This window comes from Styela clava, chromosome 2 (genome assembly GCF_964204865.1).
Source record: "Styela clava chromosome 2, kaStyClav1.hap1.2, whole genome shotgun sequence".
NCBI lineage: Eukaryota > Metazoa > Chordata > Ascidiacea > Stolidobranchia > Styelidae > Styela > Styela clava.
The window spans coordinates 9,368,519-9,387,876 of NC_135251.1; the positions used below are offsets into that span (position 1 = coordinate 9,368,519).

Consider the following 19,358-nt stretch of genomic DNA (forward strand, 5'->3'; position numbering starts at 1 on the left):
AACAAATCTTCTCGGATTGGCCATCGTTATACGTTTTTTATAGTAATATCTGAATCAGAATGTGCCGCAGTTGTCGTGGCCGAGTGGTTAAGGCGACAGACTAGAAATCTGTTGGGCTCTGCCCGCGCAGGTTCGAATCCTGCCGACAACGCCGTTCTCCTAATTTGATGAAATTGTATATATTTAAATTGGTGTACATGGTATCGACTTTCTGTACTTCCTTTGCCATCCCGACGTTTTACCAATCAATGTTGCGATCTGTTCAAAGGACATATTTGGAGAAGGTCGATTTTTCAAATTTATTTTGTTTAACATCACGCAAGTTCGTTGCTTGGAGTTTCTCTCAATCTTTTATTTGCCGCAAGTAGGCACAAGAAAATTCACTGTGGTTCTTTGGAGTTTAAAAGTAAGTAATGCCTCGACACGGGATTGAACCAGGGACCTTCAGATCTTCAGTCTGACGCTCTCCCGACTGAGCTATCGAGGCAGAGGTTTGGAGCCGTTGCTGAATTCTTGTCATTTTGATGTGATACAAAATCAAAATTCCATATTTTGTGTTAAAACGGTATATCGACCTGTTAAAATATTCAGATAAAAATATTAACCGAATGACAATCTATTGGCAATCAGAATGTGCTGCAGTTGTCGTGACCGGGTGGTTAGGGCGACAGACTAGAAATATGTTAGGCTCTACCCGCGCAGGTTTGAATCCTGCGGACAACGCCGTTCCCCTTATTTGACGAAATTGTTTATACATTTGTTTACATGGTATTCACTTTATTTGTTTCGTTTTTCATCCTGATGTTTCCCCAATTGATGCTGTGATCTGCTGAAATGATTTGAATACTGCGGACAACGCCGTTCTCCTTATTTGACGAAATTGTTTATACATTTGTTTACATGGTATTCACTTTACTTGGTTCGCTTTCCATCCTGACATTTTCCCAATCAATGCTGTGATCTGTTCAAAGGATTTATTTGGAGAAGGTCGATTATTCAAATTTATTTTGATTAACATCACGCAAGTTCGTTGATTGGAGTTTCTCTCAGTTTTTTTTTCTATTTGCCTCAAGTAGGCACAAGAACAATCACTGTGGTCTTTATAGTTTAAAAGTAGATAATGCCTCGACTCGGGATTGAACCAGGGACCTTCAGATCTTCAGTCTGACGCTCTCCCGACTGAGCTATCGAGGCTGACGTTAGTAGTCGTTGCTGGATTCAGGCAACATCACGCAAGTTTGTTGGTTGAAGTTTCTTCCAATCTTTTATTTTCCGCAAGTAGGCACAAGAACAATCACAGTGTTTTTTTGTAGTTTAAAAGTAAATAATGCCTCGACCCGAGATTGAACCAGGGACCTTCAGATCTTCAGTCTGACGCTCTCCCGACTGAGCTATCGAGGCAGACGTTAGTAGTCGTTGCTGGATTCAGGTCATTTTCGCTGGGATACTTCCATATTGTTGTAATTAAAACACGGTATATCAACTAGTTGAAGTATTTGGAAACAAATATTCTCGGAGTGGCCATCGTTTTACGTTTTTTATAGTAATATCTGAATCAGAAAGCGCCGCAGTTGTCGTGGCCGAGTGGTTAAGGCGACAGACTAGAAATCTGTTGGGCTCTGCCCGCGCAGGTTCGAATCCTGCCGACAACGCCGTTCTCCTAATTTGATGAAATTGTATATATATACATTGGTTTACATGGAATTCACTTACTGTACTTCCTTGGCCATCCTGGCGTTTTACTAATCAATGTTGCGATCTGTTCAAAGGACATATTTGGAGAAGGTCGATTTTTCAAATTTATTTTTTTTAACATCACGCAAGTTTGTTGCTTGGAGTTTCTCTCAATCTTTTATTTGCCGCAGGTAGGCACAAGAACATTCACTGTGGTTCTTTGGAGTTTAAAAGTAAGTAATGCCTCGACCCGGGATTGAACCAGGGACCTTCAGATCTTCAGTCTGACGCTCACCCGACTGAGCTATCGAGGCAGAGGTCTAGAGCCGTTGCTGAATTCTTGTCATTTTTGATGTGATACAAAATCAAAATTCCATATTTTGTGTTAAAACGGTATATCGACCTGTTAAAGTATTCAGATAAAAATATTAACCGAGTGACAATCTATTGGCAATCAGAATGTGCTGCAATTGTCGTGACCGGGTGGTTAGGGCGACAGACTAGAAACCTGTTGGGCTCTACCCGCGCAGGTTTGAATCCTGCGGACAACGCCGTTCCCCTTATTTTACGAAATTGTTTATACATTTGTTTACATGGTATTCACTTTATTTGGTTCGTTTTTCATCCTGATGTTTCCCCAATTAATGCTGTGATCTGCTGAAATGATTTGAATACTGCGGACAACGCCGTTCTCCTTATTTGACGAAATTGTTTGTACATTTGTTTACATGGTATTCACTTTACTTGGTTCGCTTTCCATCCTGACATTTTCCCAATCAATGCTGTGATCTGTTCAAAGGATTTATTTGGAGAAGGTCGATTATTCAAATTTATTTTGATTAACATCACGCAAGTTCGTTGATTGGAGTTTCTCTCAGGTTTTTTTTCTATTTGCCTCAAGTAGGCACAAGAACAATCACTGTGGTCTATATAGTTTAAAAGTAAATAATGCCTCGACCCGGGATTGAACCAGGGACCTTCAGATTTTCAGTCTGACGCTCTCCCGACTGAGCTATCGAGGCAGACGTTTGGAGCCGTTGATGAATTCTTGTCATTTTTGATGGGATACAAAATCAAAATCGCATATTTTGTATTAAAACGGTATATCGACCTGTTAAAGTATTCAGATAAAAATATTAACCAAGTGACAATCTATTGGCAATCAGAATGTGCTGCAGTTGTCGTGACCGGGTGGTTAGGGCGACAGACTAGAAATATGTTGGGCTCTACCCGTGCAGGTTTGAATCCTGCGGACAACGCCGTTCCCCTTATTTTTCGAAATTGTTTATACATTTGTTGACATGGTATTCACTTTATTTGGTTCGTTTTTCATCCTGATGTTTCCCCAATTAATGCTGTGATCTGCTGAAATGATTTGAATCCTGCGGACAACGCCGTTCCCCTTATTTGTCGAAATTGTTTATACATTTGTTTACATGGTATTCACTTTACTTGGTTCGCTTTCCATCCTGACATTTTCCCAATCAATGCTGTGATCTGTTCAAAGGATTTATTTGGAGAAGGTCGATTATTCAAATTTATTTTGATTAACATCACGCAAGTTCGTTGATTGGAGTTTCTCTCAGTTTTTTTTTCTATTTACCTCAAGTAGGCACAAGAACAATCACTGTGGTCTTTATAGTTTAAAAGTAGATAATGCCTCGACTCGGGATTGAACCAGGGACCTTCAGATCTTCAGTCTGACGCTCTCCCGACTGAGCTATCGAGGCTGACGTTAGTAGTCGTTGCTGGATTCAGGCAACATCACGCAAGTTTGTTGGTTGAAGCTTCTTCCAATCTTTTATTTTCCGCAAGTAGGCACAAGAACAATCACAGTGTTTTTTTGTAGTTTAAAAGTAAATAATGCCTCGACCCGAGATTGAACCAGGGACCTTCAGATCTTCAGTCTGACGCTCTCCCGACTGAGCTATCGAGGCAGACGTTAGTAGTCGTTGCTGGATTCAGGTCATTTTCGCTGGGATACTTCCATATTGTTGTAATTAAAACACGGTATATCAACTAGTTGAAGTATTTGGAAACAAATATTCTCGGAGTGGCCATCGTTTTACGTTTTTTATAGTAATATCTGAATCAGAAAGCGCCGCAGTTGTCGTGGCCGAGTGGTTAAGGCGACAGACTAGAAATCTGTTGGGCTCTGCCCGCGCAGGTTCGAATCCTGCCGACAACGCCGTTCTCCTAATTTGATGAAATTGTATATATATACATTGGTTTACATGGAATTCACTTACTGTACTTCCTTGGCCATCCTGGCGTTTTACTAATCAATGTTGCGATCTGTCCAAAGGACATATTTGGAGAAGGTCGATTTTTCAAATTTATTTTTTTTAACATCACGCAAGTTTGTTGCTTGGAGTTTTTCTCAATCTTTTATTTGCCGCAGGTAGGCACAAGAACATTCACTGTGGTTCTTTGGAGTTTAAAAGTAAGTAATGCCTCGACCCGGGATTGAACCAGGGACCTTCAGATCTTCAGTCTGACGCTCACCCGACTGAGCTATCGAGGCAGAGGTTTAGAGCCGTTGCTGAATTCTTGTCATTTTTGATGTGATACAAAATCAAAATTCCATATTTTGTGTTAAAACGGTATATCGACCTGTTAAAGTATTCAGATAAAAATATTAACCGAGTGACAATCTATTGGCAATCAGAATGTGCTGCAATTGTCGTGACCGGGTGGTTAGGGCGACAGACTAGAAACCTGTTGGGCTCTACCCGCGCAGGTTTGAATCCTGCGGACAACGCCGTTCCCCTTATTTTACGAAATTGTTTATACATTTGTTTACGTGGTATTCACTTTATTTGGTTCGTTTTTCATCCTGATGTTTCCCCAATTAATGCTGTGATCTGCTGAAATGATTTGAATACTGCGGACAACGCCGTTCTCCTTATTTGACGAAATTGTTTATACATTTGTTTACGTGGTATTCACTTTACTTGGTTCGCTTTCCATCCTGTCATTTTCCCAATCAATGCTGTGATCTGTTCAAAGGATTTATTTGGAGAAGGTCGATTATTCAAATTTATTTTGATTAACATCACGCAAGTTCGTTGATTGGAGTTTCTCTCAGGTTTTTTTTCTATTTGCCTCAAGTAGGCACAAGAACAATCACTGTGGTCTATATAGATTAAAAGGAAATAATGCCTCGACCCGGGATTGAACCAGGGACCTTCAGATCTTCAGTCTGACGCTCTCCCGACTGAGCTATCGAGGCAGACGTTTGGAGCCGTTGCTGAATTCTTGTCATTTTTGATGGGATACAAAATCAAAATCCCATATTTTGTATTAAAACGGTATATCGACCTGTTAAAGTATTCAGATAAAAATATTAACCAAGTGACAATCTATTGGCAATCAGAATGTTCTGCAGTTGTCGTGACCGGGTGGTTAGGGCGACAGACTAGAAATATGTTGGGCTCTACCCGTGCAGGTTTGAATCCTGCGGACAACGCCGTTCCCCTTATTTTTCGAAATTGTTTATACATTTGTTGACATGGTATTCACTTTATTTGGTTCGTTTTTCATCCTGATGTTTCCCCAATTAATGCTGTGATCTGCTGAAATGATTTGAATCCTGCGGACAACGCCGTTCCCCTTATTTGACGAAATTGTTTATACATTTGTTTACATGATATTCACTTTATTTGGTTCGCTTTCCATCCTGACATTTTGCCAATCAATGCTGTGATCTGTTCAAAGGATTTCTTTGGAGATGGTGGAATATTCAAATTTATTTTGAAAAACATCACGCAAGTTCTTTGATTGGAGTTCCCCACAGTTTTTTTTTTCTATTTGCCTCAAGTATGCACAAGAACAATCACTGTGGTCTTTAGAGTTTAAAAGTAAATAATGCCTCGAACCGGGATTGAACCAGGGACCTTCAGATCTTCAGTCTGACGCTCTCCCGACTGAGCTATCGAGGCAGACGTTAGTAGTCGTTGCTGGATTCAGGTCATTTTTGCTGGGATACTTTCACATTGTTGTAATAAAAACACGGTATATCAACTAGTTGAAGTATTTGGAAACAAATCTTCTCGGATTGGCCATTGTTATACGTTTTTTATAGTAATATCTGAATCAGAATGTGCCGCAGTTGTCGTGGCCGAGTGGTTAAGGCGAGAGACTAGAAATCTGTTGGGCTCTGCCCGCGCAGGTTCGAATCCTGCCGACAACGCCATTCTCCTAATTTGATGAAATTGTATATATTTACATTGGTTTACATGGTATCGACTTTCTGTACTTCCTTTGCCATCCCGACGTTTCACCAATCAATGTTGCGATCTGTTCAAAGGACATATTTGGAGAAGGTCGATTTTTCAAATTTATTTTGTTTAACATCACGCAAGTTCGTTGCTTGGAGTATCTCTCAATCTTTTATTTGCCGCAAGTAGGCACAAGAAAATTCACTGTGGTTTTTTGGAGTTTAAAAGTAAGTAATGCCTCGACACGGGATTGAACCAGGGACCTTCAGATCTTCAGTCTGACGCTCTCCCGACTGAGCTATCGAGGCAGAGGTTTGGAGCCGTTGCTGAATTCTTGTCATTTTGATGTGATACAAAATCAAAATTCCATATTTTGTGTTAAAACGGTATATCGACCTGTTAAAGTATTCAGATAAAAATATTAACCGAGTGACAATCTATTGGCAATCAGAATGTGCTGCAATTGTCGTGACCGGGTGGTTAAGGCGACAGACTAGAAACCTGTTGGGCACTACCCGCGCAGGTTTGAATCCTGCGGACAACGCCGTTCCCCTTATTTGACGAAATTGTTTATACATTTGTTTACATGGTATTCACTTTATTTGTTTTGTTTTTCATCCTGATGTTTCCCCAATTAATGCTGTGATCTGCTGAAATGATTTGAATACTGCGGACAACGCCGTTCTCCTTATTTGACGAAATTGTTTATACATTTGTTTACATGGTATTCACTTTACTTGATTCGCTTTCCATCCTGACATTTTCCCAATCAATGCTGTGATCTGTTCAAAGGATTTATTTGGAGAAGGTCGATTATTCAAATTTATTTTGATTAACATCACGCAAGTTCGTTGATTGGAGTTTCTCTCAGTTTTTTTTTTCTATTTGCCTCAAGTAGGCACAAGAACAATCACTGTGGTCTTTATAGTTTAAAAGCAGATAATGCCTCGACACGGGATTGAACCAGGGACCTTCAGATCTTCAGTCTGACGCTCTCCCGACTGAGCTATCGAGGCAGACGTTTGGAGCTGTTGCTGAATTCTTGTCATTTTTGATGGGATACAAAATCAAAATCCCATATTTTGTGTTAAAACGGTATATCGACCTGTTAAAGTATTCAGATAAAAATATCAACCAAGTGACAATCTATTGGCAATCAGAATGTGCTGCAGTTGTCGTGACCGGATGGTTAGGGCGACAAAATTAGAAATATGTTGGGCTCTACCCGCGCAAGTTTGAATCCTGCGGACAACGCCGTTCCCCTTATTTGACGAAATTGTTTATACATTTGTTTACATGATATTCACTTTATTTGGTTCGCTTTCCATCCTGACATTTTGCCAATCAATGCTGTGATCTGTTCAAAGGATTTCTTTGGAGATGGTGGAATATTCAAATTTATTTTGATTAACATCACGCAAGTTCTTTGATTGGAGTTCCCCACAGTTTTTTTTTCTATTTGCCTCAATTATGCACAAGAACAATCACTGTGGTCTTTAGAGTTTAAAAGTAAATAATGACTCGACCCGAGATTGAACCAGGGACCTTCAGATCTTCAGTCTGACGCTCTCCCGACTGAGCTATCGAGGCAGACGTTTGGAGCCGTTGCTGAATTCTTGTCATTTTTGATTTGATACAAAATCAAAATCCCATATTTTGTGTTAAAACGGTATATCGACCTGTTAAAGTATTCAGATAAAAATATTAACCGAATGACAATCTATTGGCAATCAGAATGTGCTGCAGTTGTCGTGACCGGGTGGTTAGGGCGACAGACTAGAAATATGTTAGGCTCTACCCGCGCAGGTTTGAATCCTGCGGACAACGCCGTTCCCCTTATTTGACGAAATTGTGTATACATTTGTATACATGGTATTCACTTTATTTGGTTAGTTTTTCATCCTGAGGTTTCCCCAATTAATGCTTTGATCTGCTGAAATTATTTGAATCCTGCGGACAACGCCGTTCCCCTTATTTGTCGAAATTGTTTATACATTTGTTTACATGGTATTCACTTTATTTGGTTCGTTTTCCATCCTGACATTTTGCCAATCAATGCTGTGATCTCTTCAAAGGATTTATTTGGAGAAGGTCGAATATTAAAATTTATTTTGATTAACATCACGCAAGTTCTTTGATTGGAGTTTCTCTCAGTTTATTTTCTATTTGCCTCAAGTAGGCACAAAAACAATCACTGTGGTCTTTATAGTTTAAAAGTAAATAATGCCTCGAACCGGGATTGAACCAGGGACCTTCAGATCTTCAGTCTGACGCTCTCCCGACTGAGCTATCGAGGCAGACGTTAGTATTCGTTGCTGGATTCAGGTCATTTTTGCTGGGATACTTCCATATTATTGTAATAAAAACACGGTATATCAACTAGTTGAAGTATTTGGGAACAAATCATCTCGGATTGGCCATCGTTATACGTTTTTTATAGTAATATCTGAATCAGAATGTGCCGCAGTTGTCGTGGCCGAGTGGTTAAGGCGACAGACTAGAAATCTGTTGGGCTCTGCCCGCGCAGGTTCGAATCCTGCCGACAACGCCGTTCTCCTAGTTTGATGAAATTGTATATATATATATACATAGGTTTACATGGTATCGACTTTCTGTACTTCCTTTGCCATCCCGACGTTTTGCCAATCAATGTTGCGATCTGTTCAAAGGACATATTAGGAGAAGGTCGATTTTTCAAATTTATTTTGTTTAACATCAAGCAAGTTTGTTGCTTGGAGTTTCTCTCAATCTTTTATTTGCCGCAGGTAGGCACAAGAACAATCACAGTGGTTTTTTGTAGTTTAAAAGTAAATAATGCCTCGACCCGGGATTGAACCAGGGACCTTCAGATCTTCAGTCTGACGCTCTCCCGACTGAGCTATCGAGGCAGACGTTTAGAGCCGTTGCTGAATTCTTGTCATTTTTGATGTGATACAAAATCAAAATTCCATATTTTGTGTTAAAACGGTATATCGACCTGTTAAAGTATTCAGATAAAAATATTAACCAAGTGACAATCTATTGGCAATCAGAATGTGCTGCAGTTGTCGTGACCCTGTGGATAAGGCGACAGACTAGAAACCTGTTGGGTTCTACCCGCGCAGGTTTGAATCCTGCGGACAACGCCGTTCCCTTTATTTGACGAAATTGTTTATACATTTGTTTACATGATATTCACTTTATTTGGTTCGTTTTTCATCCTGATATTTCCCCAATTAATGCTGTGATCTGCTGAAATGATTTGAATCCTGCGGACAACGCCGTTCCCTTTATTTGACGAAATTGTTTATACATTTGTTTACATGGTATTCACTTTACTTGGTTCACTTTCCATCCTGACATTTTCCCAATCAATGCTGTGATCTGTTCAAGGGATTTATTTGGAGAAGGTCGGTTATTCAAATTTATTTGGATTAACATCACGCAAGTTCGTTGATTGGACTTTCTCTCAGTTTTTTTTTTCTATTTGCCTCAAGTAGGCACAAGAACAATCACTGTGGTCTTTATAGTTTAAAAGTAAATAATGCCTCGACCCGGGATTGAACCAGGGACCTTCATATCTTCAGTCTGACGCTCTCCCGACTGAGCTATCGAGGCAGACGTTAGTATTCGTTGCTGGATTCAGGTCATTTTTGCTGGGATACTTCCATATTATTGTAATAAAAACACGGTATATCAACTAGTTGAAGTATTTGGAAACAAATCTTCTCGGATTGGCCATCGTTATACGTTTTTTATAGTAATATCTGAATCAGAATGTTCCGCAGTTGTCGTGGCCGAGTGGTTAAGGCGACAGACTAGAAATCTGTTGGGCTCTGCCCGCGCAGGTTCGAATCCTGCCGACAACGCCGTTCTCCTAATTTGAAGTAATTGTATATATATATACATTGGTTTACATGCTATCGACTTTCTATACTTCCTTTGCCATCCTGACGTTTTACCAATCAATTTTCCGATCTGTTCAAAGGACATATTTGGAGAAGGTCGATTTTTCAAATTTATTTTGTTTAACATCACGCAAGTTTGTTGCTTGGAGTTTCCTTTATTTGCCGCAAGTAGGCTCAAGAACAATCACTGTGGTGCTTTGTAGTTTAAAAGTAAATATTGCCTCGACCCGGGATTGAACCAGGGACCTTCAGATCTTCAGTCTGACGCTCTCCCGACTGAGCTATCGAGGCAGACGTTTGGAGCCGTTGCTGAATTCTTGTCATTTTTGATGTCATACAAAATCAAAATTCTATATTTTGTGTTAAAACGGTATATCAACCTGTTAAAGTATTCAGATAAAAATATTAACCAAGTGACAATCTATTGGCAATCAGAATGTGCTGCAGTTGTCGTGACCGTGTGGATAAGGCGACAGACTAGAAACCTGTTGGGCTATACCCGCGCAGGTTTGAATCCTGCGGACAACGCCGTTCCCCTTATTTGACAAAATTGTTTATACATTTGTTTACATGGTATTCACTTTATTTGTTTTGTTTTTCATCCTGATGTTTCCCCAATTAATGCTGTGATCTGCTGAAATGATTTGAATACTGCGGACAACGCCGTTCTCCTTATTTGACGAAATTGTTTATACATTTGTTTACATGGTATTCACTTTACTTGGTTCGCTTTCCATCCTGACATTTTCCCAACCAATGCTGTGATCTGTTCAAAGGAATTATTTGGAGAAGGTCGATTATTCAAATTTATTTTGATTAACATCACGCAAGTTCTTTGATTGGAGTTTCTCTCAGTTTATTTTCTATATGCCTCAAGTAGGCACAAAAACAATCACTGTGGTCTTTATAGTTTAAAAGTAAATAATGCCTCGAACCGGGATTGAACCAGGGACCTTCAGATCTTCAGTCTGACGCTCTCCCGACTGAGCTATCGAGGCAGACGTTAGTATTCGTTGCTGGATTCAGGTCATTTTTGCTGGGATACTTCCATATTATTGTAATAAAAACACGGTATATCAACTAGTTGAAGTATTTGGGAACAAATCATCTCGGATTGGCCATCGTTATACGTTTTTTATAGTAATATCTGAATCAGAATGTGCCGCAGTTGTCGTGGCCGAGTGGTTAAGGCGACAGACTAGAAATCTGTTGGGCTCTGCCCGCGCAGGTTCGAATCCTGCCGACAACGCCGTTCTCCTAGTTTGATGAAATTGTATATATATATATACATAGGTTTACATGGTATCGACTTTCTGTACTTCCTTTGCCATCCCGACGTTTTGCCAATCAATGTTGCGATCTGTTCAAAGGACATATTAGGAGAAGGTCGATTTTTCAAATTTATTTTGTTTAACATCAAGCAAGTTTGTTGCTTGGAGTTTCTCTCAATCTTTTATTTGCCGCAGGTAGGCACAAGAACAATCACAGTGGTTTTTTGTAGTTTAAAAGTAAATAATGCCTCGACCCGGGATTGAACCAGGGACCTTCAGATCTTCAGTCTGACGCTCTCCCGACTGAGCTATCGAGGCAGACGTTTAGAGCCGTTGCTGAATTCTTGTCATTTTTGATGTGATACAAAATCAAAATTCCATATTTTGTGTTAAAACGGTATATCGACCTGTTAAAGTATTCAGATAAAAATATTAACCAAGTGACAATCTATTGGCAATCAGAATGTGCTGCAGTTGTCGTGACCCTGTGGATAAGGCGACAGACTAGAAACCTGTTGGGTTCTACCCGCGCAGGTTTGAATCCTGCGGACAACGCCGTTCCCTTTATTTGACGAAATTGTTTATACATTTGTTTACATGATATTCACTTTATTTGGTTCGTTTTTCATCCTGATATTTCCCCAATTAATGCTGTGATCTGCTGAAATGATTTGAATCCTGCGGACAACGCCGTTCCCTTTATTTGACGAAATTGTTTATACATTTGTTTACATGGTATTCACTTTACTTGGTTCACTTTCCATCCTGACATTTTCCCAATCAATGCTGTGATCTGTTCAAGGGATTTATTTGGAGAAGGTCGGTTATTCAAATTTATTTGGATTAACATCACGCAAGTTCGTTGATTGGACTTTCTCTCAGTTTTTTTTTCTATTTGCCTCAAGTAGGCACAAGAACAATCACTGTGGTCTTTATAGTTTAAAAGTAAATATTGCCTCGACCCGGGATTGAACCAGGGACCTTCATATCTTCAGTCTGACGCTCTCCCGACTGAGCTATCGAGGCAGACGTTAGCATTCGTTGCTGGATTCAGGTCATTTTTGCTGGGATACTTCCATATTATTGTAATAAAAACACGGTATATCAACTAGTTGAAGTATTTGGAAACAAATCTTCTCGGATTGGCCATCGTTATACGTTTTTTATAGTAATATCTGAATCAGGATGTTCCGCAGTTGTCGTGGCCGAGTGGTTAAGGCGACAGACTAGAAATCTGTTGGGCTCTGCCCGCGCAGGTTCGAATCCTGCCGACAACGCCGTTCTCCTAATTTGAAGTAATTGTATATATATATACATTGGTTTACATGCTATCGACTTTCTATACTTCCTTTGCCATCCTGACGTTTTACCAATCAATTTTCCGATCTGTTCAAAGGACATATTTGGAGAAGGTCGATTTTTCAAATTTATTTTGTTTAACATCACGCAAGTTTGTTGCTTGGAGTTTCCTCAATCTTTTATTTGCCGCAAGTAGGCTCAAGAACAATCACTGTGGTGCTTTGTAGTTTAAAAGTAAATAATGCCTCGACCCGGGATTGAACCAGGGACCTTCAGATCTTCAGTCTGACGCTCTCCCGACTGAGCTATCGAGGCAGACGTTTGGAGCCGTTGCTGAATTCTTGTCATTTTTGATGTCATACAAAATCAAAATTCTATATTTTGTGTTAAAACGGTATATCAACCTGTTAAAGTATTCAGATAAAAATATTAACCAAGTGACAATCTATTGGCAATCAGAATGTGCTGCAGTTGTCGTGACCGTGTGGATAAGGCGACAGACTAGAAACCTGTTGGGCTATACCCGCGCAGGTTTGAATCCTGCGGACAACGCCGTTCCCCTTATTTGACAAAATTGTTTATACATTTGTTTACATGGTATTCACTTTATTTGCTTTGTTTTTCATCCTGATGTTTCCCCAATTAATGCTGTGATCTGCTGAAATGATTTGAATACTGCGGACAACGCCGTTCTCCTTATTTGACGAAATTGTTTATACATTTGTTTACATGGTATTCACTTTACTTGGTTCGCTTTCCATCCTGACATTTTCCCAACCAATGCTGTGATCTGTTCAAAGGATTTATTTGGAGAAGGTCGATTATTCAAATTTATTTTGATTAACATCACGCAAGTTCGTTGATTGGAGTTTCTCTCAGTTTTTTTTTTCTATTTGCCTCAAGTAGGCACAAGAACAATCACTGTGGTCTTTATAGTTTAAAAGCAGATAATGCCTCGACCCGGGATTGAACCAGGGACCTTCAGATCTTCAGTCTGACGCTCTCCCGACTGAGCTATCGAGGCAGACGTTTGGAGCTGTTGCTGAATTCTTGTCATTTTTGATGGGATACAAAATCAAAATCCCATATTTTGTGTTAAAACGGTATATCGACCTGTTAAAGTATTCAGATAAAAAAATCAACCAAGTGACAATCTATTGGCAATCAGAATGTGCTGCAGTTGTCGTGACCGGATGGTTAGGGCGACAAAATTAGAAATATGTTGGGCTCTACCCGCGCAGGTTTGAATCCTGCGGACAACGCCGTTCCCCTTATTTGACGAAATTGTTTATACATTTGTTTACATGGTATTCACTTTATTTGGTTCGTTTTTCATCCTGATGTTTCCCCAATTAATGCTGTGATCTGCTGAAATAATTTGAATCCTGCGGACAACTCCGTTCCCCTTATTTGTCGAAATTGTTTATACATTTGTTTACATGATATTCACTTTATTTGGTTCGCTTTCCACCCTGACATTTTGCCAATCAATGCTGTGATCTGTTCAAAGGATTTCTTTGGAGAAGGTCGAATATTCAAATTTATTTTGATGAACATCACGCAAGTTCTTTGATTGGAGTTTCTCTCAGTTTTTTTTTCTATTTGCCTCAAGTAGGCACATGAACAATCACTGTGGTCTTTAGAGTTTAAAAGTAAATAATGCCTCGAACCGGGATTGAACCAGGGATTGAACCAGGGACCTTTAGATCTTCAGTCTGACGCTCTCCCGACTGAGCTATCGAGGCAGACGTTAGTAGTCGTTGCTGGATTCAGGTCATTTTTGCTGGGATACTTTCATATTGTTGTAATAAAAACACGGTATATCAACTAGTTGAAGTATTTGGAAACAAATCTTCTCGGATTGGCCATTGTTATACGTTTTTTATAGTAATATCTGAATCAGAATGTGCCGCAGTTGTCGTGGCCGAGTGGTTAAGGCGACAGACTAGAAATCTGTTGGGCTCTGCCCGCGCAGGTTCGAATCCTGCCGACAACGCCGTTCTCCTAGTTTGATGAAATTGTATATATATATATACATAGGTTTACATGGTATCGACTTTCTGTACTTCCTTTGCCATCCCGACGTTTTGCCAATCAATGTTGCGATCTGTTCAAAGGACATATTAGGAGAAGGTCGATTTTTCAAATGTATTTTGTTTAACATCAAGCAAGTTTGTTGCTTGGAGTTTCTCTCAATCTTTTATTTGCCGCAGGTAGGCACAAGAACAATCACAGTGTTTTTTTGTAGTTTAAAAGTAAATAATGCCTCGACCCGGGATTGAACCAGGGACCTTCAGATCTTCAGTCTGACGCTCTCCCGACTGAGCTATCGAGGCAGACGTTTGGAGCCGTTGCTGAATTCTTGTCATTTTTGATGTGATACAAAATCAAAATTCCATATTTTGTGTTAAAACGGTATATCGACCTGTTAAAGTATTCAGATAAAAATATTAACCAAGTGACAATCTATTAGCAATCAGAATGTGCTGCAGTTGTCGTGACCGTGTGGATAAGGCGACAGACTAGAAACCTGTTGGGTTCTACCCGCGCAGGTTTGAATCCTGCGGACAACGCCGTTCCCCTTATTTGACGAAATTGTTTATACATTTGTTTACATGATATTCACTTTATTTGCTTCGTTTTTCATCCTGATATTTCCCCAATTAATGCTGTGATCTGCTGAAATGATTTGAATCCTGCGGACAACGCCGTTCCCCTTATTTGACGAAATTGTTTATACATTTGTTTACATGATATTCACTTTATTTGGTTCGTTTTTCATCCTGATATTTTCCCAATCAATGCTGTGATCTGTTCAAGGGATTTATTTGGAGAAGGTCGGTTATTCAAATTTATTTGGATTAACATCACGCAAGTTCGTTGATTGGCCTTCTCTCAGTTTTTTTTCTATTTGCCTCAAGTAGGCACAAGAACAATCACTGTGGTCTTCATAGTTTAAAAGTAAATAACGCCTCGACCCGGGATTGAACCAGGGACCTTCATATCTTCAGTCTGACGCTTTCCCGACTGAGCTATCGAGGCAGACGTTAGTATTCGTTGCTGGATTCAGGTCATTTTTGCTGGGATACTTCCATATTATTGTAATAAAAACACGGTATATCAACTAGTTGAAGTATTTGGAAACAAATCATCTCGGATTGGCCATCGTTATACGTTTTTTATAGTAATATCTGAATCAGAATGTGCCGCAGTTGTCGTGGCCGAGTGGTTAAGGCGACAGACTAGAAATCTGTTGGGCTCTGCCCGCGCAGGTTCGAATCCTGCCGGCGACGCCGTTCTCCTAATTTGAAGAAATTGTATATATATATACATTGGTTTACATGCTATCGACTTTCTATACTTCCTTTGCCATCCTGACGTTTTACCAATCAATTTTCCGATCTGTTCAAAGGACATATTTGGAGAAGGTCGATTTTTCAAATTTATTTTGTTTAACATCACGCAAGTTTGTTGCTTGGAGTTTCCTCAATCTTTTATTTGACGCAAGTAGGCTCAAGAACAATCACTGTGGTGCTTTGTAGTTTAAAAGTAAATAATGCCTCGACCCGGGATTGAACCAGGGACCTTCAGATCTTCAGTCTGACGCTCTCCCGACTGAGCTATCGAGGCAGACGTTTGAAGCCGTTGCTGAATTCTTGTCATTTTTGATGTCATACAAAATCAAAATTCTATATTTTGTGTTAAAACGGTATATCGACCTGTTAAAGTATTCAGATAAAAATATTAACCAAGTGACAATCTATTGGCAATCATAATGTGCTGCAGTTGTCGAGACCGTGTGGATAAGGCGACTGACTAGAAACCTGTTGGGTTCTACCCGCGCAGGTTTGAATCCTGCGGACAACGCCGTTCCCCTTATTTGACGAAATTGTTTATACATTTGTTTACATGATATTCACTTTATTTGGTTCGTTTTTAATCCTGATATTTCCCCAATTAATGCTGTGATCTGCTGAAATGATTTGAATCCTGCGGACAACGCCGTTCCCCTTATTTGTCGAAATTGTTTATACATTTGTTTACATGATATTCACTTTATTTGGTTCGCTTTCCACCCTGACATTTTGCCAATCAATGCTGTGATCTGTTCAAAGGATTTATTTGGAGAAGGTCGATTATTCAAATTTATTTTGATTAACATCACGCAAGTTCGTTGATTGGAGTTTCTCTCAGTTTTTTTTTCTATTTGCCTCAAGTAGGCACATGAACAATCACTGTGGTCTTTAGAGTTTAAAAGTAAATAATGCCTCGAACCGGGATTGAACCAGGGATTGAACCAGGGACCTTTAGATCTTCCCTCTGACGCTCTCCCGACTGAGCTATCGAGGCAGACGTTAGTAGTCGTTGCTGGATTCAGGTCATTTTTGCTGGGATACTTTCATATTGTTGTAATAAAAACACGGTATATCAACTAGTTGAAGTATTTGGAAACAAATCTTCTCGGATTGGCCATCGTTATACGTTTTTTATAGTAATATCTGAATAAGAATGTGCCGCAGTTGTCGTGGCCGAGTGGTTAAGGCGACAGACTAGAAATCTGTTGGGCTCTGCCCGCGCAGGTTCGAATCCTGCCGACAACGCCGTTCTCCTAGTTTGATGAAATTGTATATATATATATACATAGGTTTACATGGTATCGACTTTCTGTACTTCCTTTGCCATCCCGACGTTTTGCCAATCAATGTTGCGATCTGTTCAAAGGACATATTAGGAGAAGGTCGATTTTTCAAATGTATTTTGTTTAACATCAAGCAAGTTTGTTGCTTGGAGTTTCTCTCAATCTTTTATTTGCCGCAGGTAGGCACAAGAACAATCACAGTGTCTTTTTGTAGTTTAAAAGTAAATAATGCCTCGACCCGGGATTGAACCAGGGACCTTCAGATCTTCAGTCTGACGCTCTCCCGACTGAGCTATCGAGGCAGACGTTTGGAGCCGTTGCTGAATTCTTGTCATTTTTGATGTGATACAAAATCAAAATTCCATATTTTGTGTTAAAACGGTATATCGACCTGTTAAATTATTCAGATAAAAATATTAACCAAGTGACAATCTATTAGCAATCAGAATGTGCTGCAGTTGTCGTGACCGTGTGGATAAGGCGACAGACTAGAAACCTGTTGGGTTCTACCCGCGCAGGTTTGAATCCTGCGGACAACGCCGTTCCCCTTATTTGACGAAATTGTTTATACATTTGTTTACATGATATTCACTTTATTTGCTTCGTTTTTCATCCTGATATTTCCCCAATTAATGCTGTGATCTGCTGAAATGATTTGAATCCTGCGGACAACGCCGTTCCCCTTATTTGACGAAATTTGCTTCGTTTTTCATCCTGATATTTCCCCAATTAATGCTGTGATCTGCTCAAATGATTTGAATCCTGCGGACAACGCCGTTCCCCTTATTTGACGAAATTGTTTATACATTTGTTTACATGATATTCACTTTATTTGGTTCGTTTTTCATCCTGATATTTTCCCAATCAATGCTGTGATCTGTTCAAGGGATTTATTTGGAGAAGGTCGGTTATTCAAATTTATTTGGATTAACATCACGCAAGTTCGTTGATTGGCCTTCTCTCAGTTTTTTTTCTATTTGCCTCAAGTAGGCACAAGAACAATCACTGTGGTCTTCATAGTTTAAAAGTAAATAACGCCTCGACCCGGGATTGAACCAGGGACCTTCATATCTTCAGTCTGACGCTTTCCCGACTGAGCTATCGAGGCAGACGTTAGTATTCGTTGCTGGATTCAGGTCATTTTTGCTGGGATACTTCCATATTATTGTAATAAAAACACGGTATATCAACTAGTTGAAGTATTTGGAAACAAATCATCTCGGATTGGCCATCGTTATACGTTTTTTATAGTAATATCTGAATCAGAATGTGCCGCAGTTGTCGTGGCCGAGTGGTTAAGGCGACAGACTAGAAATCTGTTGGGCTCTGCCCGCGCAGGTTCGAATCCTGCCGGCGACGCCGTTCTCCTAATTTGAAGAAATTGTATATATATATACATTGGTTTACATGCTATCGACTTTCTATACTTCCTTTGCCATCCTGACGTTTTACCAATCAATTTTCCGATCTGTTCAAAGGACATATTTGGAGAAGGTCGATTTTTCAAATTTATTTTGTTTAACATCACGCAAGTTTGTTGCTTGGAGTTTCCTCAATCTTTTATTTGACGCAAGTAGGCTCAAGAACAATCACTGTGGTGCTTTGTAGTTTAAAAGTAAATAATGCCTCGACCCGGGATTGAACCAGGGACCTTCAGATCTTCAGTCTGACGCTCTCCCGACTGAGCTATCGAGGCAGACGTTTGGAGCCGTTGCTGAATTCTTGTCATTTTTGATGTCATACAAAATCAAAATTCTATATTTTGTGTTAAAACGGTATATCGACCTGTTAAAGTATTCAGATAAAAATATTAACCAAGTGACAATCTATTGGCAATCATAATGTGCTGCAGTTGTCGAGACCGTGTGGATAAGGCGACTGACTAGAAACCTGTTGGGTTCTACCCGCGCAGGTTTGAATCCTGCGGACAACGCCGTTCCCCTTATTTGACGAAATTGTTTATACATTTGTTTACATGATATTCACTTTATTTGGTTCGTTTTTCATCCTGATATTTCCCCAATTAATGCTGTGATCTGCTGAAATGATTTGAATCCTGCGGACAACGCCGTTCCCCTTATTTGTCGAAATTGTTTATACATTTGATTACATGATATTCACTTTATTTGGTTCGCTTTCCACCCTGACATTTTGCCAATCAATGCTGTGATCTGTTCAAAGGATTTATTTGGAGAAGGTCGATTATTCAAATTTATTTTGATTAACATCACGCAAGTTCGTTGATTGGAGTTTCTCTCAGTTTTTTTTTCTATTTGCCTCAAGTAGGCACATGAACAATCACTGTGGTCTTTAGAGTTTAAAAGTAAATAATGCCTCGAACCGGGATTGAACCAGGGATTGAACCAGG

At 39.7% G+C, this 19,358-nt stretch overlaps 39 non-coding genes across 39 annotated transcripts; 12 read left to right on the forward strand and 27 right to left on the reverse strand.

Moving 5' to 3' along the window:
- The first annotated feature begins 69 nt into the window (after positions 1 to 69).
- Trnas-aga (transfer RNA serine (anticodon AGA)) lies at positions 70 to 151 on the forward strand. Its single transcript has one exon. It is a non-coding gene; the product is annotated as a tRNA-Ser (tRNA).
- Positions 152 to 414: 263 nt separating this feature from the next.
- Trnaf-gaa (transfer RNA phenylalanine (anticodon GAA)) lies at positions 415 to 487 on the reverse strand. The gene has a single exon. It is a non-coding gene; the product is annotated as a tRNA-Phe (tRNA).
- A 634-nt stretch (positions 488 to 1,121) lies between these two features.
- On the reverse strand, positions 1,122 to 1,194 carry Trnaf-gaa (transfer RNA phenylalanine (anticodon GAA)). Its single transcript has one exon. It is a non-coding gene; the product is annotated as a tRNA-Phe (tRNA).
- A 134-nt stretch (positions 1,195 to 1,328) lies between these two features.
- Trnaf-gaa (transfer RNA phenylalanine (anticodon GAA)) lies at positions 1,329 to 1,401 on the reverse strand. Its single transcript has one exon. It is a non-coding gene; the product is annotated as a tRNA-Phe (tRNA).
- A 169-nt stretch (positions 1,402 to 1,570) lies between these two features.
- On the forward strand, positions 1,571 to 1,652 carry Trnas-aga (transfer RNA serine (anticodon AGA)). The gene has a single exon. It is a non-coding gene; the product is annotated as a tRNA-Ser (tRNA).
- A 263-nt stretch (positions 1,653 to 1,915) lies between these two features.
- On the reverse strand, positions 1,916 to 1,988 carry Trnaf-gaa (transfer RNA phenylalanine (anticodon GAA)). Its single transcript has one exon. It is a non-coding gene; the product is annotated as a tRNA-Phe (tRNA).
- A 635-nt stretch (positions 1,989 to 2,623) lies between these two features.
- Positions 2,624 to 2,696, reverse strand: Trnaf-gaa (transfer RNA phenylalanine (anticodon GAA)). Its single transcript has one exon. It is a non-coding gene; the product is annotated as a tRNA-Phe (tRNA).
- Positions 2,697 to 3,331: 635 nt separating this feature from the next.
- On the reverse strand, positions 3,332 to 3,404 carry Trnaf-gaa (transfer RNA phenylalanine (anticodon GAA)). The gene has a single exon. It is a non-coding gene; the product is annotated as a tRNA-Phe (tRNA).
- Positions 3,405 to 3,538: 134 nt separating this feature from the next.
- On the reverse strand, positions 3,539 to 3,611 carry Trnaf-gaa (transfer RNA phenylalanine (anticodon GAA)). Its single transcript has one exon. It is a non-coding gene; the product is annotated as a tRNA-Phe (tRNA).
- Positions 3,612 to 3,780: 169 nt separating this feature from the next.
- Trnas-aga (transfer RNA serine (anticodon AGA)) lies at positions 3,781 to 3,862 on the forward strand. The gene has a single exon. It is a non-coding gene; the product is annotated as a tRNA-Ser (tRNA).
- A 263-nt stretch (positions 3,863 to 4,125) lies between these two features.
- Trnaf-gaa (transfer RNA phenylalanine (anticodon GAA)) lies at positions 4,126 to 4,198 on the reverse strand. The gene has a single exon. It is a non-coding gene; the product is annotated as a tRNA-Phe (tRNA).
- A 635-nt stretch (positions 4,199 to 4,833) lies between these two features.
- Positions 4,834 to 4,906, reverse strand: Trnaf-gaa (transfer RNA phenylalanine (anticodon GAA)). Its single transcript has one exon. It is a non-coding gene; the product is annotated as a tRNA-Phe (tRNA).
- A 636-nt stretch (positions 4,907 to 5,542) lies between these two features.
- Trnaf-gaa (transfer RNA phenylalanine (anticodon GAA)) lies at positions 5,543 to 5,615 on the reverse strand. The gene has a single exon. It is a non-coding gene; the product is annotated as a tRNA-Phe (tRNA).
- A 169-nt stretch (positions 5,616 to 5,784) lies between these two features.
- Positions 5,785 to 5,866, forward strand: Trnas-aga (transfer RNA serine (anticodon AGA)). Its single transcript has one exon. It is a non-coding gene; the product is annotated as a tRNA-Ser (tRNA).
- A 263-nt stretch (positions 5,867 to 6,129) lies between these two features.
- On the reverse strand, positions 6,130 to 6,202 carry Trnaf-gaa (transfer RNA phenylalanine (anticodon GAA)). The gene has a single exon. It is a non-coding gene; the product is annotated as a tRNA-Phe (tRNA).
- Positions 6,203 to 6,837: 635 nt separating this feature from the next.
- Trnaf-gaa (transfer RNA phenylalanine (anticodon GAA)) lies at positions 6,838 to 6,910 on the reverse strand. The gene has a single exon. It is a non-coding gene; the product is annotated as a tRNA-Phe (tRNA).
- Positions 6,911 to 8,118: 1,208 nt separating this feature from the next.
- Positions 8,119 to 8,191, reverse strand: Trnaf-gaa (transfer RNA phenylalanine (anticodon GAA)). Its single transcript has one exon. It is a non-coding gene; the product is annotated as a tRNA-Phe (tRNA).
- A 169-nt stretch (positions 8,192 to 8,360) lies between these two features.
- Trnas-aga (transfer RNA serine (anticodon AGA)) lies at positions 8,361 to 8,442 on the forward strand. Its single transcript has one exon. It is a non-coding gene; the product is annotated as a tRNA-Ser (tRNA).
- A 267-nt stretch (positions 8,443 to 8,709) lies between these two features.
- Trnaf-gaa (transfer RNA phenylalanine (anticodon GAA)) lies at positions 8,710 to 8,782 on the reverse strand. Its single transcript has one exon. It is a non-coding gene; the product is annotated as a tRNA-Phe (tRNA).
- Positions 8,783 to 9,418: 636 nt separating this feature from the next.
- Trnaf-gaa (transfer RNA phenylalanine (anticodon GAA)) lies at positions 9,419 to 9,491 on the reverse strand. Its single transcript has one exon. It is a non-coding gene; the product is annotated as a tRNA-Phe (tRNA).
- A 169-nt stretch (positions 9,492 to 9,660) lies between these two features.
- Trnas-aga (transfer RNA serine (anticodon AGA)) lies at positions 9,661 to 9,742 on the forward strand. Its single transcript has one exon. It is a non-coding gene; the product is annotated as a tRNA-Ser (tRNA).
- A 257-nt stretch (positions 9,743 to 9,999) lies between these two features.
- Positions 10,000 to 10,072, reverse strand: Trnaf-gaa (transfer RNA phenylalanine (anticodon GAA)). The gene has a single exon. It is a non-coding gene; the product is annotated as a tRNA-Phe (tRNA).
- A 634-nt stretch (positions 10,073 to 10,706) lies between these two features.
- Positions 10,707 to 10,779, reverse strand: Trnaf-gaa (transfer RNA phenylalanine (anticodon GAA)). Its single transcript has one exon. It is a non-coding gene; the product is annotated as a tRNA-Phe (tRNA).
- Positions 10,780 to 10,948: 169 nt separating this feature from the next.
- On the forward strand, positions 10,949 to 11,030 carry Trnas-aga (transfer RNA serine (anticodon AGA)). The gene has a single exon. It is a non-coding gene; the product is annotated as a tRNA-Ser (tRNA).
- Positions 11,031 to 11,297: 267 nt separating this feature from the next.
- Trnaf-gaa (transfer RNA phenylalanine (anticodon GAA)) lies at positions 11,298 to 11,370 on the reverse strand. Its single transcript has one exon. It is a non-coding gene; the product is annotated as a tRNA-Phe (tRNA).
- A 635-nt stretch (positions 11,371 to 12,005) lies between these two features.
- Trnaf-gaa (transfer RNA phenylalanine (anticodon GAA)) lies at positions 12,006 to 12,078 on the reverse strand. The gene has a single exon. It is a non-coding gene; the product is annotated as a tRNA-Phe (tRNA).
- A 169-nt stretch (positions 12,079 to 12,247) lies between these two features.
- Positions 12,248 to 12,329, forward strand: Trnas-aga (transfer RNA serine (anticodon AGA)). Its single transcript has one exon. It is a non-coding gene; the product is annotated as a tRNA-Ser (tRNA).
- Positions 12,330 to 12,593: 264 nt separating this feature from the next.
- Positions 12,594 to 12,666, reverse strand: Trnaf-gaa (transfer RNA phenylalanine (anticodon GAA)). The gene has a single exon. It is a non-coding gene; the product is annotated as a tRNA-Phe (tRNA).
- Positions 12,667 to 13,302: 636 nt separating this feature from the next.
- Positions 13,303 to 13,375, reverse strand: Trnaf-gaa (transfer RNA phenylalanine (anticodon GAA)). Its single transcript has one exon. It is a non-coding gene; the product is annotated as a tRNA-Phe (tRNA).
- Positions 13,376 to 14,265: 890 nt separating this feature from the next.
- Trnas-aga (transfer RNA serine (anticodon AGA)) lies at positions 14,266 to 14,347 on the forward strand. Its single transcript has one exon. It is a non-coding gene; the product is annotated as a tRNA-Ser (tRNA).
- A 267-nt stretch (positions 14,348 to 14,614) lies between these two features.
- Positions 14,615 to 14,687, reverse strand: Trnaf-gaa (transfer RNA phenylalanine (anticodon GAA)). The gene has a single exon. It is a non-coding gene; the product is annotated as a tRNA-Phe (tRNA).
- A 633-nt stretch (positions 14,688 to 15,320) lies between these two features.
- Trnaf-gaa (transfer RNA phenylalanine (anticodon GAA)) lies at positions 15,321 to 15,393 on the reverse strand. Its single transcript has one exon. It is a non-coding gene; the product is annotated as a tRNA-Phe (tRNA).
- A 169-nt stretch (positions 15,394 to 15,562) lies between these two features.
- Positions 15,563 to 15,644, forward strand: Trnas-aga (transfer RNA serine (anticodon AGA)). Its single transcript has one exon. It is a non-coding gene; the product is annotated as a tRNA-Ser (tRNA).
- A 264-nt stretch (positions 15,645 to 15,908) lies between these two features.
- On the reverse strand, positions 15,909 to 15,981 carry Trnaf-gaa (transfer RNA phenylalanine (anticodon GAA)). The gene has a single exon. It is a non-coding gene; the product is annotated as a tRNA-Phe (tRNA).
- Positions 15,982 to 16,870: 889 nt separating this feature from the next.
- Positions 16,871 to 16,952, forward strand: Trnas-aga (transfer RNA serine (anticodon AGA)). The gene has a single exon. It is a non-coding gene; the product is annotated as a tRNA-Ser (tRNA).
- Positions 16,953 to 17,219: 267 nt separating this feature from the next.
- Trnaf-gaa (transfer RNA phenylalanine (anticodon GAA)) lies at positions 17,220 to 17,292 on the reverse strand. The gene has a single exon. It is a non-coding gene; the product is annotated as a tRNA-Phe (tRNA).
- A 733-nt stretch (positions 17,293 to 18,025) lies between these two features.
- Trnaf-gaa (transfer RNA phenylalanine (anticodon GAA)) lies at positions 18,026 to 18,098 on the reverse strand. Its single transcript has one exon. It is a non-coding gene; the product is annotated as a tRNA-Phe (tRNA).
- Positions 18,099 to 18,267: 169 nt separating this feature from the next.
- Positions 18,268 to 18,349, forward strand: Trnas-aga (transfer RNA serine (anticodon AGA)). Its single transcript has one exon. It is a non-coding gene; the product is annotated as a tRNA-Ser (tRNA).
- A 264-nt stretch (positions 18,350 to 18,613) lies between these two features.
- Positions 18,614 to 18,686, reverse strand: Trnaf-gaa (transfer RNA phenylalanine (anticodon GAA)). Its single transcript has one exon. It is a non-coding gene; the product is annotated as a tRNA-Phe (tRNA).
- Positions 18,687 to 19,358: the final 672 nt, after the last annotated feature.